The 16068-nt window shown below is 46.6% G+C and overlaps 5 non-coding genes and 1 pseudogene across 5 annotated transcripts; 4 read left to right on the top strand and 2 right to left on the bottom strand.

The window, feature by feature from the left end:
- Positions 1–1076: 1076 nt before the first annotated feature.
- Positions 1077–1255, bottom strand: LOC135027565 (U1 spliceosomal RNA; annotated as a pseudogene).
- Positions 1256–3984: 2729 nt separating this feature from the next.
- On the top strand, positions 3985–4148 carry LOC135027343 (U1 spliceosomal RNA). Its single transcript, XR_010223827.1, has one exon. It is a non-coding gene; the product is annotated as a U1 spliceosomal RNA (small nuclear RNA).
- A 152-nt stretch (positions 4149–4300) lies between these two features.
- Positions 4301–4463, top strand: LOC135027384 (U1 spliceosomal RNA). The gene has a single exon (XR_010223867.1). It is a non-coding gene; the product is annotated as a U1 spliceosomal RNA (small nuclear RNA).
- Positions 4464–5138: 675 nt separating this feature from the next.
- LOC135027378 (U1 spliceosomal RNA) lies at positions 5139–5302 on the top strand. Its single transcript, XR_010223861.1, has one exon. It is a non-coding gene; the product is annotated as a U1 spliceosomal RNA (small nuclear RNA).
- Positions 5303–5454: 152 nt separating this feature from the next.
- Positions 5455–5617, top strand: LOC135027443 (U1 spliceosomal RNA). The gene has a single exon (XR_010223915.1). It is a non-coding gene; the product is annotated as a U1 spliceosomal RNA (small nuclear RNA).
- Positions 5618–15499: 9882 nt separating this feature from the next.
- Positions 15500–15663, bottom strand: LOC135027314 (U1 spliceosomal RNA). The gene has a single exon (XR_010223800.1). It is a non-coding gene; the product is annotated as a U1 spliceosomal RNA (small nuclear RNA).
- Positions 15664–16068: the final 405 nt, after the last annotated feature.

Here is a 16068-nt window from a genome sequence, read left to right on the forward strand (position 1 = left end):
AAGAAAATCTTTATTTAAGGGTGAATCGTTGCCCCAATGCATCATTGAAATTCAAGCTGGAAAGATGATTTTAATATATCACTTGTACATTTTGTATTGCTCTTCTGGTGACAATGTAGTTTGTTTTTGTCAATTACCATTTTAATAATCGGGTAAAGAAAATTAATTGGATTTTTGAAAGAAAACAATACTGTCAATATACTATTAAAACAAATTAAAATGGTAAAAGTTATTGTACTTTAAGTAAAAATAAAAGAGCAAAAATATCAATCCCAGTTTTGGATTACTTTAATTAACAAAAAAAATGCATATAGCAGAGATAGTTTCAATCTGCCTACCTCTTGGTTATGGACCCAGCATGCTTCCATTACAGTACTCTGCTGCACATGTAAGTGCAAAAGATCCTGAAGCACTCACTCATCATGGGAAAGTACCAATGTGTTTCTTCATTGGTTGATGGAAGAAACATCTTACAAAAACTCTCCACATTATTGACTTTTTAAAATGTTTCTAGGAATCGTTCTAGATGAATGCTTATTAGCCTTTGTCAGTATGTACTTTTGCAAAGTGTCGCTGTGGCGCAATCAGTTAGTGTGTAAGGCTATTAACCAAAAGGTTGGTGGTTCAATCCCACCCAGGGACTTAATTGACCTTGTTATCAGATTTTGGTGATCTTTAAGTAGACAAGTCAAAATTTCAAACCCCCTGTTATGGTGTAGGGTACCTGGCCTTCTCTGATGTAATCAGAGTTAGATTTGATTCAGTGATTTTATAAAAACAGCTAGGAAGCACAATTTAGCAGTGGGTTGCAGAGAAAAAGAAATATGCTGGCAGAAAAATCCAATTGAGTGATTAAACAGCTCTTCATTTTCTGGCTTTATTTTTATGCTAACAAATTTGTGCTCTGAAAAGTGTCCACAAAGCCAAGTATCTGATTAACACCTTTGTAGGGATGGTTTTTCACCTATTATTAAATTAAACTTGCTTCATTGGAAAGGCAGCAAGTGATGTCATCCAAGCAGTGGGTCAAAGTTGGCTTCAAACCTCGTCTGCTTATGAAAAGAGAAAAGGGGTATGCAGGGCATGGCAGCCTTTTGCGGTGCTTGGATGACCCCTAGTTCGCATTAAATAATGCAGTCGAGTTTCCCACATTTGGGGAAATCACAGGGGTCAGCATACCCAGAATGCAATGAATGAACCGCACCCTGGGAGAACAGTATTCATGACCATGGTATCTCCTATGCAAAATAAGTATGATTTGGGATAGGGCTGGGGAGGGCCGCTGCTCAGGCACATCTCTGTCAAGTAAAGGAGATTCAACTGAGGCAGCACAAGGGAACTCTGATCTGGGGACAACAACTGCAGGGAGAACACATATTTTCAGATGAACATGGGAGGGCAGAAGGCTGCCTAATACTGAAGCACCCCCAAACAACAAACCAAATGCAACAACTAGTGCAAGCATTCCTGGGGGAAGGCCTGCAGCAGATGGATTTGCATATGGCGATGTCATCCAAGCAGTGGGTCAAAGTTGGCTTCAACCCTCGTCTGCATATGAAAAGAGAAAAGGGGCGTGCAGGGCATGGCGGCCTTTTGCGGCACTTGGATGACCCCTAGTTCGCATTAAACACCTCCACCCTCCGTCGGTGTGGGGCTCATGTTGGCTATACCCCAGCCCCTAAAGGATTCAAGCTGATTTCTTGCAGCAGCTGGGCACTGTAACAGCTCCAGAGCTGCTCTGTAAGGCAAGTAAAAGGGTGTGGGCCCTGCAGCACTACCTGTAGTTCGCATTGTGCGAGACCCCTAGTTCGCATTAAACACCCCCACCCTCCTTCGGTGTGGGGCTCATGTTGGCCATGCCCCAGCCCCTGAAGCATTCACGCTGATTTCTTGCAGCAGCTGGGCACTGTAACAGCTCAAGAGCTGCTCTGTAAGGCAAGTAAAAGGGTGTAGGCCCTGCAGCACTACCTGTAGTTTGCATTGTGCATTGGAAGGCACAAAGTAAGCAGACGGGAGGAGAAGTCAGGATAGTGCACAAGGGTATAGACGGGAGGGGCTCAAGAAAAAAGAAGTGGAAACAGACAGCAAACTAGGCTTTCAATGCACAATGCAAACTACAGGTAGTGCTGCAGGGCCCACACCCTTTTACTTGCCTTACAGAGCAGCTCTGGAGCTGTTTAATCACTCAATTGGATTTTTCTGCCAGCATAATTTTTCTCTTACGTCCTAGAGGATGCTGGGGACTCCGTAAGGACCATGGGGGATAGACGGGCTCCGCAGGAGACATGGGCACTTTAAGAAAGACTTTAGATCTGGGTGTGCACTGGCTCCTCCCTCTATGCCCCTCCTCCAGACCTCAGTTTACTACTGTGCCCAGAGGAGACTGGGTGCTTTTCAGGGAGTAAAATATTGTGTGGGCCCTGCAGCACTACCTGTAGTTTGCATTGTGCATTGGAAGGCACAAAGTAAGCAGACGGGAGGAGAAGTCAGGATAGTGCACAAGGGTATAGAAGGGAGGGGCTCAAGATAAAAGAAGTGGAAACAGACAGCAAACTAGGCTGGAGAAAGACCTGAGACAAAGGGTAGCTATTGAAATGAGGATGCATCTTGCTGCCTTTCCAATGAAGCAAGTTTAATTTAGTAATAGGTGAAAAACCATCCAAGAGCTGTTTAATCACTCAATTGTATTTTTTTGCAAGCATATTTCTTTTTCTCTGCAACCCACTGCTAAATTGTGCTTCCTAGCTGTTTTTATAAAATCACTGAATCAAATCTAACTCTGATTACATCAGAGAAGTCTAAATACCTAACACCATAACAGGGGGTTTGAAATTTTGACTTGTCTACTTAAAGATCACCAAAATCTGATAACAAGGTCAATTACATCCCTGGGTGGGATTGAACCACCAACCTTTTGGTTAATAGCCATACACACTAACTGATTGCGCCACAGCGACACTTTGCAAAAGTACATACTGACAAAGGCTAATAAACAATCATCTAGAACGTTTCCTAGAAAAACTTTAAAAAGTCAATAATCTGGAGTGTTTTTGTAAGATGTTTCTGCCATCAACCAATGAAGAAACACATTGGTACTTTCCCATGATGAGTGAGTGCTTCAGGATCTCTTGCACTTACATGTGCAGCAGAGTACTGCAATGGAAGCATGCTGGGCCCATAACCCAGAGGTAGACAGATTGAAACTATCCTCTGCTATATGCATTTTTTTTTTTAATTAAAGTAATCCAAAACTGGGATTGATATTTTTGCTCTTTTATTTTTACTTAAAGTACAATAACTTTTACCATTTTAATTTGTTTTAATAGTATATTAACAGTATTGTTTTCTTTCAAAAATTCACTTAATTTTCTTTTCTGTGTGCTAATTAGATATCACCTTGTTTTCACATTAAATAGACTTCCACATGAGAAAGCAGCAAGGATGCAGTGGCGTTAATGTTTCCTGGTTGTAGTGGGGGACTGTGTTTTACATGCCTTACAGAGCAACTCTGGAGCTGTTACAGTGCCCAGCTGCGGCAAGAAATCAGCTTGAATGCTTCAGGGGCTGGGGCATAGCCAACATGAGCCCCACACCGAAGGAGGGTGGAGGTGTTTAATGTGAGCTAGGGGTCATCCAAGCGCCGCAAAAGGCCGCCGTGCCCTGCATAACCCTTTTCTCTTTTCATATGCAGATGAGGGTTCCAGCCAACTTTGGCCCACTGCTTGGATGACATCACCGTATGCAAATCCGTCTTCTGCAGACCTTCACCCAGGAAAGCTTTTACTAGTTGTTGCATTTGGTTTGTTGTTTGGGGGTGCTTCAGTATTAGGCAGCCTTCTGCCCTCCCATGTTCATCTGAAAATATGTGTTCTCCCTGCAGTTGTTGTCCCCAGATGAGAGTTCCCTTGTGCTGCCTCAGTTGAATCTCCTTTACTTGACAGAGATGTGCCTGAGCAGCGGCCCTCCCCAGCCCTATCCCAAATCATACTTATTTTGCATAGGAGATACCATGGTCATGAAGATTGTTCTCCCAGGGTGAGGTTCATTCATTGCATTCTGGGTATGCTGACCCCTGTGATTTCCCCAAATGTGGGAAACTCGACTGCATTATTTGTGGTAGTGGGGGACTGTGTTTGTGCTTTCCTCTGGTCAGCTCTGGTAAAAGTCAGATTTCTTTGTCTCAGATCTTCCTCTAGCCTTGTTCTTCTTTCGAGAGTTTCTTTGTGCTGCCTCAGTTGGATCTCCTTCACTTGACAGGGGGGTGCCCGAGCAGCGACCCTCCCCAGCTCTAGCCCAACTCCTACTTACCTGCCAGGTGAGATACTATGATCAGGAAGGTGCTTCTCCCAGGGCAAGGCTCACCCATTGCACTCTGGGTGTGCTGCTCCTACGATTTCCCCAAATGTGGGACACTTGACTGCATAATTTGTGTTTCCTCTGGTCGGTTCTCGTATAATTCAGATCTCTTTGTCTCAGGTCTTTCTCCAGCCTAGTTTGCTGTCTGTTTCCACTTCTTTTATCTTGAGCCCCTCCCTTCTATACCCTTGTGCACTATCCTGACTTCTCCTCCCGTCTGCTTACTTTGTGCCTTCCAATGCACAATGCAAACTACAGGTAGTGCTGCAGGGCCCACACAATATTTTACTTGCCTTACAGAGCAGCTCTGGAGCTGTTACAGTGCCCAGCTGCTGCAAGAAATCAGCTTGAATGCTCAGGGGATGGGGCATGGCCAACATGAGCCCCACACCAAAGGAGGGTGGGGGTGTTTAATGCGAACTAGGGGTCATCCAAGCACCGCAAAAGGCCGCCATGCCCTGCACGCCCCTTTTCTCTTTTCATATGCAGATGAGGGTTGAAGCCAACTTTGACCCACTGCTTGGATGACATCACCATATGCAAATCCATCTGCTGCAGGCCTTCCCCCAGGAATGCTTGCACTAGTTGTTGCATTTGGTTTGTTGTTTGGGGGTGCTTCAGTATTAGGCAGCCTTCTGCCCTCCCATGTTCATCTGAAAATATGTGTTCTCCCTGCAGTTGTTGTCCCCAGATGAGAGTTCCCTTGTGCTGCCTCAGTTGAATCTCCTTTACTTGACAGAGATGTGCCTGAGCAGCGGCCCTCCCCAGCCCTATCCCAGATCATACTTATTTTGCATAGGAGACACCATGGTCATGAAGATTGTTCACCCAGGGTGAGGTTCATTCATTGCATTCTGGGTATGCTGACCCCTGTGATTTCCCCAAATGTGGGAAACTCGCCTGCATTTTTTGTGGTAGTGGGGGACTGTGTTTGTGTTTTCCTCTGGTCAGCTCTGGTAAAAGTCAGATTTCTTTGTCTCAGATATTCCTCTAGCCTTGTTCTTCTTTCGAGAGTTCCCTTGTGCTGCCTCAGTTGGATCTCCTTCACTTGACAGGGGGGTGCCCGAGCAGTGACCCTCCCCAGCTCTAGCCCAACTCCTACTTACCTGCCAGGTGAGATACTATGATCATGAAGGTGCTTCTCCCAGGGCAAGGCTCACCCATTGCACTCTGGGTGTGCTGCTCCTGCAATTTCCCCAAATGTGGGAAACTTGATTGCATAATTTGTGTTTCCCCTGGTCGGCTCTCGTATAATTCAGATCTCTTTGTCTCAGGTCTCTCTCCAGCCTAGTTTGCTGTCTGTTTCCACTTCTCTTTTCTGGAGCCGCTCCCTTCTATGCCCTTGCGCACTATCCTGACTTCTCCCGTCTGCTTACTTTGTGCCTTCCAACGCACAATGCGAACTACAGGTAGTGCTGCAGGGCCCACACCCTTTTAGTTGCCTTACAGAGCAGCTCTGGAGCTGTTACAGTGCCCAGCTGCTGCAAGAAATCAGCTTGAATGCTTCAGGGGCTGGGGCATAGCCAACATGAGCCCCACACCAAAGGAGGGTGGGGTTGTTTAATGCGAACTAGGGGTCATCCAAGCACCGCAAAAGGTCGCCATGCCCTGCATGCCCCTTTTCTCTTTTCATATGCAGATGAGGGTTCCAGCCAACTTTGGCCCACTGCTTGGATGACATCACCGTATGCAAATCCGTCTGCTGCAGACCTTCCCCCAGGAATGCTTGTACTAGTTGTTGCATATGGTTTGATATTTGATGGTGCTTCAGTATTAGGCAGCCTTCCGCCCTCCCATGTTCATCTGAAAAGATGTGGTCTCCCTGCAGTTGTTGTCCCCAGACGAGAGTTCCCTTGTGCTTCCTCAGTTGAATCTCCTTAACTTGACGGGGGAGGGGCTGCCCGAGCAGCCACCCTCCCCAGCCCTATCCCAACTCATACTTATTTTGCATATGAGATCTCTTGATCATGAAGATTGTTCTCACAGGGTGAGGTTCATCCATTATATTTTAAAATAGGAAGGTACAAATTACATATTTGAATTGCATCTATGTGCTGGATTCAAATGTCCCCCCCCCCCCTTCCTTTCTCAATTGTGCCCATCAGCAGCTATTCTAAGGTTGCTGCCAATGGGTGTGACACATTAATTTCTTCTGTGGGGTACACTGGACTCCACAAGGATCTTGATCTGAGGCACCAACCGGCTCAAAGCTTTTGACTGTTCCCAAGATGCTCAGCGCATCCTCCTCTATAACCCCGCTTCCATGAACAGGGAGCTCAGTTTGTAGTTGGTGCCTTCAGTAGCAGGCCACTTAACAGGGGCCTGCCTCAGGCAGCCTATTCTTAGCTATTAATTTTGACAAGAAAAGAAGAACTTGTTTTATGAGAATCTACAAGGGCTGCAGCAGGCTAGGTCTAATAGACATCTTTACTGCAGCTTCATCACTCCCAGCGGCGCTGTATACTCCCGTGCCCTGGTTGCTGGGTCACTGCAGCGGAGGCTCCGGTTTCTTCCTAAGGTCAGTCACACACACACCGCCCTTCCGGATCACGAGGCCGCTGATGAAGGGGAGCATGGCCGTAGGGGGTGGACCGTGTGCGCACTGGTGTGGACACTGATTACTGGGCAGCCGCTCCACTAGCCACCAGGTACAGTTAAGGAGCACAGGTCTGGGGGTTTTTCTCCTATATTAAACCAATTTTGTACTGCCCGCAGCGCATTGTGATAGGTAATAGGGCCTGATTCAGTTTGGATTGCAATCACAATAAGCGATCCAACTGCAAAAATTGCTAAGAGCATACGCATGTGCCTGCATTTTCTGCGGCACCCCGCAGAGAATGCGATCGCCTCTGCCTGTCAATCGGGGCAGGGGGGGGGGAGAGGGGGGTCAGCAACACTCCATTTCCAAGTCAGGGATGGAGCGGTGCGGGGGCAAGGCTTCAAAATGGGGTCTGCAATGGAGGAGACACAGGGGGCGTGGTCACAGCAGCTGTATGACATCACATTCAGCCGCTGTGATCACAAAAATGGTGGCGGCTTCCTGCGCGCACATACAGTCTGTACCAGCAGGAGGCTACACCATTTTTTATGATCACGCTGAACTGCAGTGCGACTGCAATTACAGCATGGTCAAGAAGGGAGGCGTCATGCTGGGTGGCCATTAGAGATGAGCGGGTTCGGTTCCTCGGAATCCGAACCCGCCCGAACTTCACCCTTTTTTGCACGGGTCCGAGCAGACTCGGATCCTCCCGCCTTGCTCGGTTAACCCGAGCGCGCCCGAACGTCATCATCCCGCTGTCGGATTCTCACGAGACTCGGATTCTATATAAGGAGCCGCGCGTTGCCGCCATTTTCACACGTGCATTGAGATTGATAGGGAGAGGACGTGGCTGGCGTCCTCTCCGTTTAGATTAGAAGATAGAGACGAGTGACATTTGATTTACTACTAATTTGGGGAGCAGTTGAACTTGTCAGGAGTACTCAGTAGTGCAGAGTTTTGCTGATAGTGACCACCAGTTTTATTATTTATAATCCGTTCTCTGCCTGAAAAAAAACGATACACATACCATATCTGTGCTCAGCCTCAGTGTGCTGCATGATATTTCATCTATGTATATCTGACTGTGCTGAGTGCTCACTGCTCACACAGCTTAATTGTGGGGGAGACTGGGGAGCAGTTATAGCAGGAGTACAGTGCACACTTTTGCTGCCAGTGTGACCACCAGTATATTGTCTGCCTGAAAAAGTTAAACACTCCTGTGGTGTTTTTTTTTTTTATTCTATAAACACATTCTGCTGACAGTGTCCAGCAGGTCCGTCATACATTATATTATATAAATATTTACCTGCAGTAGTGTTATATTTTTTTTTTCATCTCTATCATCTTTATCATCTCTATATTAGCAGACGCAGTATGGTAGTCCACGGCTGTGGCTATCTCTGTGTCGTCAGTGCTTGTCCATAATTGTATACCTACCTACCTGTGGTGGGTTTTTTTTTTCTATCTTCTTCATACTAGTAGTTTAGGAGTCTGCTGACAGTGTCCACCAGGTCCATCATTATATTATATACCTACAGTAGTAATATATTTATTATATTATCTATACTAGCAGACGCAGTACGGTAGTCCACGGCTGTGGCTATCTCTGTGTCGTCAGTGCTCGTCCATAATTGTATACCTACCTGTGGTGGGGTTTTTTTTCTATCTTCTTCATACTAGTAGTTTAGGAGTCTGCTGACAGTGTCCACCAGGTCCGTCATTATATTATATACCTACAGTAGTAATATATTTAGTATATTATCTATACTAGCAGACGCAGTACGGTAGTCCATGGCTGTACCTACCTCTGTGTCGTCACTCGTCCATAATTGTATACCTAACTGTGGTGGGTTTTTTTTTCTGTCTTCTTCATACTAGTAGTTTAGGAGACTGCTGACAGTGTCCACCAGGTCCGTAATTATATTATATACCTACAGTAGTAATATATTTAGTATATTATCTATACTAGCAGACGCAGTACGGTAGTCCACGGCTGTACCTACCTCTGTGTCGTCACTCGTCCATAATTGTATACCAACCTGTGGTGGGGTTTTTTTTTCTATCTTCTTCATACTAGTAGTTTAGGAGTCTGCTGACAGTGTCCACCAGGTCCGTCATTATATTATATACCTACAGTAGTAATATATTTAGTATATTATCTATGCTAGCAGACGCAGTACGGTAGGCCACGGCTGTGGCTATCTCTGTGTCGTCAGTGCTCGTCCATAATTGTATACCTACCTACCTGTGGTGGGGTTTTTTTTTCTATCTTCTTCATACTAGTAGTTTAGGAGTCTGCTGACAGTGTCCACCAGGTCCGTCATTATATTATATACCTACAGTAGTAATATATTTAGTATATTATCTATACTAGCAGACGCAGTACGGTAGTCCACGGCTGTACCTACCTCTGTGTCGTCACTCGTCCATAATTGTATACCTACCTGTGGTGGAGTTTTTTTTCTATCTTCTTCATACTAGTAGTTTAGCAGTCTGCTGACAGTGTCCACCAGGTCCGTCATTATATTATATATACCTACAGTAGTTATATATTTTTTTTTTTATATCATTAATTATCATCTCTATACTAGCAGACGCAGTATCGTAGGCCACGGCTGTGGCTATCTCTGTGTCGTCAGTGCTCGTCCATAATTGTATACCTACCTACCTGTGGTGGGGTTTTTTTTCTATCTTCTTCATACTAGTAGTTTAGCAGTCTGCTGACAGTGTCCACCAGGTCCGTCATTATATTATATATACCTACAGTAGTTATATATATTTTTTTTTTATATCATTAATTATCATCTCTATACTAGCAGACGCAGTACGGTAGTCCACGGCTGTAGCTACCTCTGTGTCGTCAGTCACTCGTCATCCATAAGTATACTAGTATCCATCCATCTCCATTGTTTACCTGAGGTGCCTTTTAGTTGTGCCTATTAAAATATGGAGAACAAAAATGTTGAGGTTCCAAAAATAGGGAAAGATCAAGATCCACTTCCACCTCGTGCTGAAGCTGCTGCCACTAGTCATGGCCGAGAAGATGAAATTCCATCAACGTCGTCTGCCAAGGCCGATGCCCAATGTCATAGTACAGAGCATGTAAAATCCAAAACACAAAAGATCAGTAAAAAAAGGACTCAAAAATCTAAATAAAAATCGTCGGAGGAGAAGCGTAAACTTGCCAATAGGCCATTTACCACACGGAGTGGCAAGGAACGGCTGAGGCCCTGGCCTATGTTCATGGCTAGTGGTTCAGCTTCACATGAGGATGGAAGCACTCAGCCTCTCGCTAGAAAAATGAAAAGACTTAAGCTGGCAAAAGCACAGCAAAGAACTGTGCGTTCTTCAAAATCACAAATCTACAAGGAGAGTCCAATTGTGTCGGTTGCGATGCCTGACCTTCCCAACACTGGACGTGAAGAGCATGCACCTTCCACCATTTGCACACCCCCTGCAAGTGCTGGAAGGAGCACCCACAGTCCAGTTCCTGATAGTCAGATTGAAGATGTCAGTGTTGAAGTACACCAGGATGAGGAGGATATGGGTGTTGCTGGCGCTGGGGAGGAAATTGACAAGGAGGATTCTGATGGTGAGGTGGTTTGTTTAAGTCAGGCACCCGGAGAGACACCTGTTGTCCGTGGGAGGAATATGGCCATTGACATGCCTGGTGAAAATACCAAAAAAATCAGCTCTTCGGTGTGGAAGTATTTCAACAGAAATGCGAACAACAGGTGTCAAGCCGTGTGTTGCCTTTGTCAAGCTGTAATAAGTAGGGGTAAGGACGTTAACCACCTCGGGAACATCCTCCCTTATACGTCACCTGCAGCGCATTCATCATAAGTCAGTGACAAGTTCAAAAACTTTGGGCGACAGCGGAAGCAGTCCACTGACCAGTAAATCCCTTCCTCTTGTAACCAAGCTCACGCAAACCACCCCACCAACTCCCTCAGTGTCAATTTCCTCCTTCCCCAGGAATGCCAATAGTCCTACAGGCCATGTCACTGGCAATTCTGACGAGTTCTCTCCTGCCTGGGATTCCTCCGATGCATCCTTGAGTGTAACGCCTACTGCTGCTGGCGCTGCTGTTGTTGCTGCTGGGAGTCGATGGTCATCCCAGATAACTGAGGCCTTGGCATCCTGGGCGGTGAGAAACGTGGTTCCGGTATCCATCATTACTTCAGAGCCAACTATAGACTTGATTGAGGTACTGTGTCCCCGGTACCAAATACCATCTAAGTTCCATTTCTCTAGGCAGGCGATACCGAAAATGTACACAGACCTCAGAAAAAGACTCACCAGTGTCCTAAAAAATGCAGTTGTACCCAATGTCCACTTAACCACGGACATGTGGACAAGTGGGGCAGGGCAGACTCAGGACTATATGACTGTGACAGCCCACTGGGTAGATGTATTGACTCCCGCCGCAAGAACAGCAGCGGCGGCACCAGTAGCAGCATCTCGCAAACGCCAACTCTTTCCTAGGCAGGCTACGCTTTGTATCACCGCTTTCCAGAATACGCACACAGCTGAAAACCTCTTACGGCAACTGAGGAAGATCATCGCAGAATGGCTTACCCCAATTGGACTCTCCTGTGGATTTGTGGCATCGGACAACGCCAGCAATATTGTGCGTGCATTATATCTGGGCAAATTCCAGCACGTCCCATGTTTTGCACATACCTTGAATTTGGTGGTGCAGAATTATTTAAAAAACGACAGGGGCGTGCAAGAGATGCTGTCGGTGGCCAGAAGAATTGCGGGACACTTTCTGCGTACAGGCACCACGTACAGAAGACTGGAGCAACACCAAAAACGCCTGAACCTGCCCTGCCATCATCTGAAGCAAGAAGTGGTAACGAGGTGGAATTCAACCCTCTATATGCTTCAGAGGAAGGAGGAGCAGCAAAAGGCCATTCAAGCCTATACATCTGACCACGATATAGGAGGTGGAATGCACCTGTCTCAAGCGCAGTGGAGAATGATTTCAACGTTGTGCAAGGTTCTGAAACCTTTTGAACTTGCCACACGTGAAGTCAGTTCAGACACTGCCAGCCTGAGTCAGGTCATTCCCGTCATCAGGCTTTTGCAGAAGAAGCTGGAGACATTGAAGGAGGAGCTAAGACAGAGCGATTCCGCTAGGCATGTGGGACTTGTGGATGGAGCCCTTCATTCGCTTAACCAGGATTCACGGGTGGTCAATCTGTTGAAATCAGAGCACTACATTTTGGCCACCGTGCTCGATCCTAGATTTAAAACCTACGTTGTATCTCTCTTTCCGGCAGACACAAGTCTGCAGGGGTTCAAAGACCTGCTGGTGAGAAAATTATCAAGTCAAGTGGAACTTGATCGGTCAACAGCTCCTCCTTCACATTCTCCCGCAATTGGGGGTGCGAGGAAAAGGCTCAGAATTCCGAGCCCACCCGCTGGCGGTGATGCAGGGCAGTCTGGAGCGACTGCTGATGCTGACATCTGGTCCGGACTGAAGGACCTGCCAACGATTACGGACATGTCGTCTACTGTCACTGCATATGATTCTCTCACCATTGAAAGAATGGTGGAGGATTATATGAGTGACCGCATCCAAGTAGGCACGTCAGACAGTCCGTACGTATACTGGCAGGAAAAAGAGGCAATTTGGAGGCCCTTGCACAAACTGGCTTTATTCTACCTAAGTTGCCCTCCCACAAGTGTGTACTCCGAAAGAGTGTTTAGTGCCGCCGCTCACCTTGTCAGCAATCGGCGTACGAGGTTACTTCCAGAAAATGTGGAGAAGATGATGTTCATTAAAATGAATTATAATCAATTGCTCCGTGGAGACATTGACCAGCAGCAATTGCCTCCACAAAGTACACAGGGAGCTGAGATGGTGGATTCCAGTGGGGACGAATTGATAATCTGTGAGGAGGGGGATGTACACGGTGATGAATCGGAGGATGATGATGAGGTGGACATCTTGCCTCTGTAGAGCCAGTTTGTGCAAGGAGAGATTAATTGCTTCTTTTTTGGTGGGGGTCCAAACCAACCCGTCATTTCAGTCACAGTCGTGTGGCAGACCCTGTCACTGAAATGATGGGTTGGTTAAAGTGTGCATGTCCTGTTTATACAACATAAGGGTGGGTGGGAGGGCCCAAGGACAATTCCATCTTGCACCTCTTTTTTCTTTCATTTTTCTTTGCGTCATGTGCTGTTTGGGGAGTGTTTTTTGGAAGGGCCATCCTGCGTGACACTGCAGTGCCACTCCTAGATGGGCCAGGTGTTTGTGTCGGCCACTTGGGTCGCTGAGCTTAGTCACACAGCTACCTCATTGCGCCTCTTTTTTTCTTTGCGTCATGTGCTGTTTGGGGAGTGTTTTTTGGAAGGGCCATCCTGCGTGACACTGCAGTGACACTCCTAGATGGGCCAGGTGTTTATGTCGGCCACTTGGGTCGCTGAGCTTAGTCACACAGCTACCTCATTGCGCCTCTTTTTTTCTTTGCGTCATGTGCTGTTTGGGGAGTGGTTTTTGGAAGGGCCATCCTGCGTGACACTGCAGTGCCACTCCTAGATGGGCAAGGTGTTTGTGTCGGCCACTTGGGTCGCTGAGCTTAGTCACACAGCTACCTCATTGCGCCTCTTTTTTTCTTTGCGTCATGTGCTGTTTGGGGAGTGTTTTTGGAAGGGCCATCCTGCGTGACACTGCAGTGCCACTCCTAGATGGGCCAGGTGTTTGTGTCGGCCACTTGGGTCGCTGAGCTTAGTCACACAGCTACCTCATTGCGCCTCTTTTTTTCTTTGCGTCATGTGCTGTTTGGGGAGTGTTTTTTGGAAGGGCCATCCTGCGTGACACTGCAGTGCCACTCCTAGATGGGCCAGGTGTTTGTATCGGCCACTTGGGTCGCTGAGCTTAGTCATCCAGCGACCTCGGTGCAAATTTTAGGACTAAAAATAATATTGTGAGGTGTGAGGTGTTAAGAATAGACTGAAAATGAGTGGAAATTATGGTTATTGAGGTTAATAATACTTTGGGATCAAAATGACTCCCAAATTCTATGATTTAAGCTGTTTTTTAGGGTTTTTTTGAAAAAAACACCCGAATCCAAAACACACCCGAATCCGACAAAAATAATTCAGTGAGGTTTAGCCAAAACGCGTTCGAACCCAAAACACGGCCGCGGAACCGAACCCAAAACCAAAACACAAAACCCGAAAAATTTCTGGTGCACATCTCTAGTGGCCATGCCCTGTCACTGTGCAGGAGCCAGCACCGCTCACACACTAGTCCCCGGTGCAGCCCCCAACCCCCGGGACACCCGGAGCAACAAAATGTAGATTCAGGCCACCAGGCCACGCCCCTACCTATGAAACCATGCCTCCTTTTTACCATTGCGCTGCTTATCTGCGCGCACTGCATTACAATCTCCCTCGCCACCTCTCTGGGTGTCACCAGTGATAGTGACACCTCTGCCATGCTTGTAGCAGCTGGTCCTAAGATCTACGCCTCAAGCCCTGAGTGTTTGCCCTTGTGACTTGTTGATCATCATAGCAAAGCAGATGCTTACAGAAAACTGCAGGGGCTTAGATTGAAAATAAAAAAAATTGATGGGTATAAGGTAGAGAGGAGCGGGTTCGGTTCTCCGAGAACCGAATTCCCCACGAACTCCACGTGGTTTACACTGGTCCGAGGCAGGCTCGGTTGTTCCCGCCTGACTCGGAAAACCTGAACAAGGGAAAATGTCATCATCCCGCTGTCGGATTCTCGCGAGATTCGGATTCCATATAAAGAGCTGCGCGTTGCCGCCATTTTTACTCGTGCATTGAAGAGAGAGCGGAGAGGACGTGGCTATGTTCTCTCAGTGGAAATCTCAATATCAGTGCTCAGTATCAGTGGATACTTATTGCTGCTCAGTAATACTAGTAGTGTGTCTCTCCTGCTCAGTGTCAGTTCTCAGTAGTATCCTCATCAGTGCTCAGTATCACTGCTCATTGTCTTGTGCTGCATTGTTGTGCTCAGCATACTACAGTACATTACTAATAGTCCAGTGCTGCATCTTGCTGCTCAGTGTCAGTTCTAGTATCCTCATCAGTGCTCACTATCACTGCTCATTGCATTGTGGTGTTCTGTATACTACAGTAACATAGTAATATAGTAACATATAGTAACATAGTTTTTGAGGTTGAATAGAGGCAAATTGCCCATCGTGTTCAACCTGTTTTAAGTTGTGATGATTCTACATACTTGCTGAATAATGTTTTATGACAAGTTAGCTACTACAACTCATGTTACCCCCGGATTAACCATGTTGATATTTTAAGTATTATAACCTTGGATAGCTTTTTCATTCAGAAATGTATCCATTCCTTTTTTAAATCCAATTACAGAGTCCGCCATTACCACCTTCCCTGGCAGGGAATTCCACATCCTGATTGCCCTAACAGTGAAGATCATAGTATCTCACCTGGCAGGTAAGTAGGAGTTGGGCCAGAGCTGTGGAGGATTGCTGCTCGGGCACCCCCTGTCAAGTGAAGGAGATCCAACTGAGGCAGCACAAGGGAACTCTCGAAAGAAGAACAAGGCTAGAGGAAGATCTGAGACAAAGAAATCTGACTTTTACCAGAGCTGACCAGAGGAAAGCACAAACACAGTCCCCCACTACCACAAATAATGCAGTCGAGTTTCCCACATTTGGGGAAATCACAGGGGTCAGCATACCCAGAATGCAATGAATGAACCTCACCCTGGGAGAACAATCTTCATGACCATGGTATCGCCTATGCAAAATAAGTATGATTTGGGATAGGGCTGGGGAGGGCCGCTGCTCAGGCACATCTCTGTCAAGTATAGGAGATTCAACTGAGGCAGCACAAGGGAACTCTCATCTGGGGACAACAACTGCAGGGAGAACACATATTTTCAGATGAACATGGGAGGGCAGAAGGCTGCCTAATACTGAAGCACCCCAAACAACAAACCAAATGCAACAACTAGTACAAGCATTCCTGGGGGAAGTTCTGCAGAAGACGGATTTGCATACGGTGATGTCATCCAAGCAGTGGGCCAAAGTTGGCTGGAACCCTCATCTGCATATGAAAAGAGAAAAGGGGTATGCAGGGCATGGCGGCCTTTTGCGGCGCTTGGATGACCCTTAGTTCGCATTAAACACCCCCACCCTCCTACGGTGTGGGGCTCATGT

Source organism: Pseudophryne corroboree, unplaced genomic scaffold (assembly GCF_028390025.1).
Source record: "Pseudophryne corroboree isolate aPseCor3 unplaced genomic scaffold, aPseCor3.hap2 scaffold_464, whole genome shotgun sequence".
In the NCBI taxonomy this organism is placed as follows: domain Eukaryota; kingdom Metazoa; phylum Chordata; class Amphibia; order Anura; family Myobatrachidae; genus Pseudophryne; species Pseudophryne corroboree.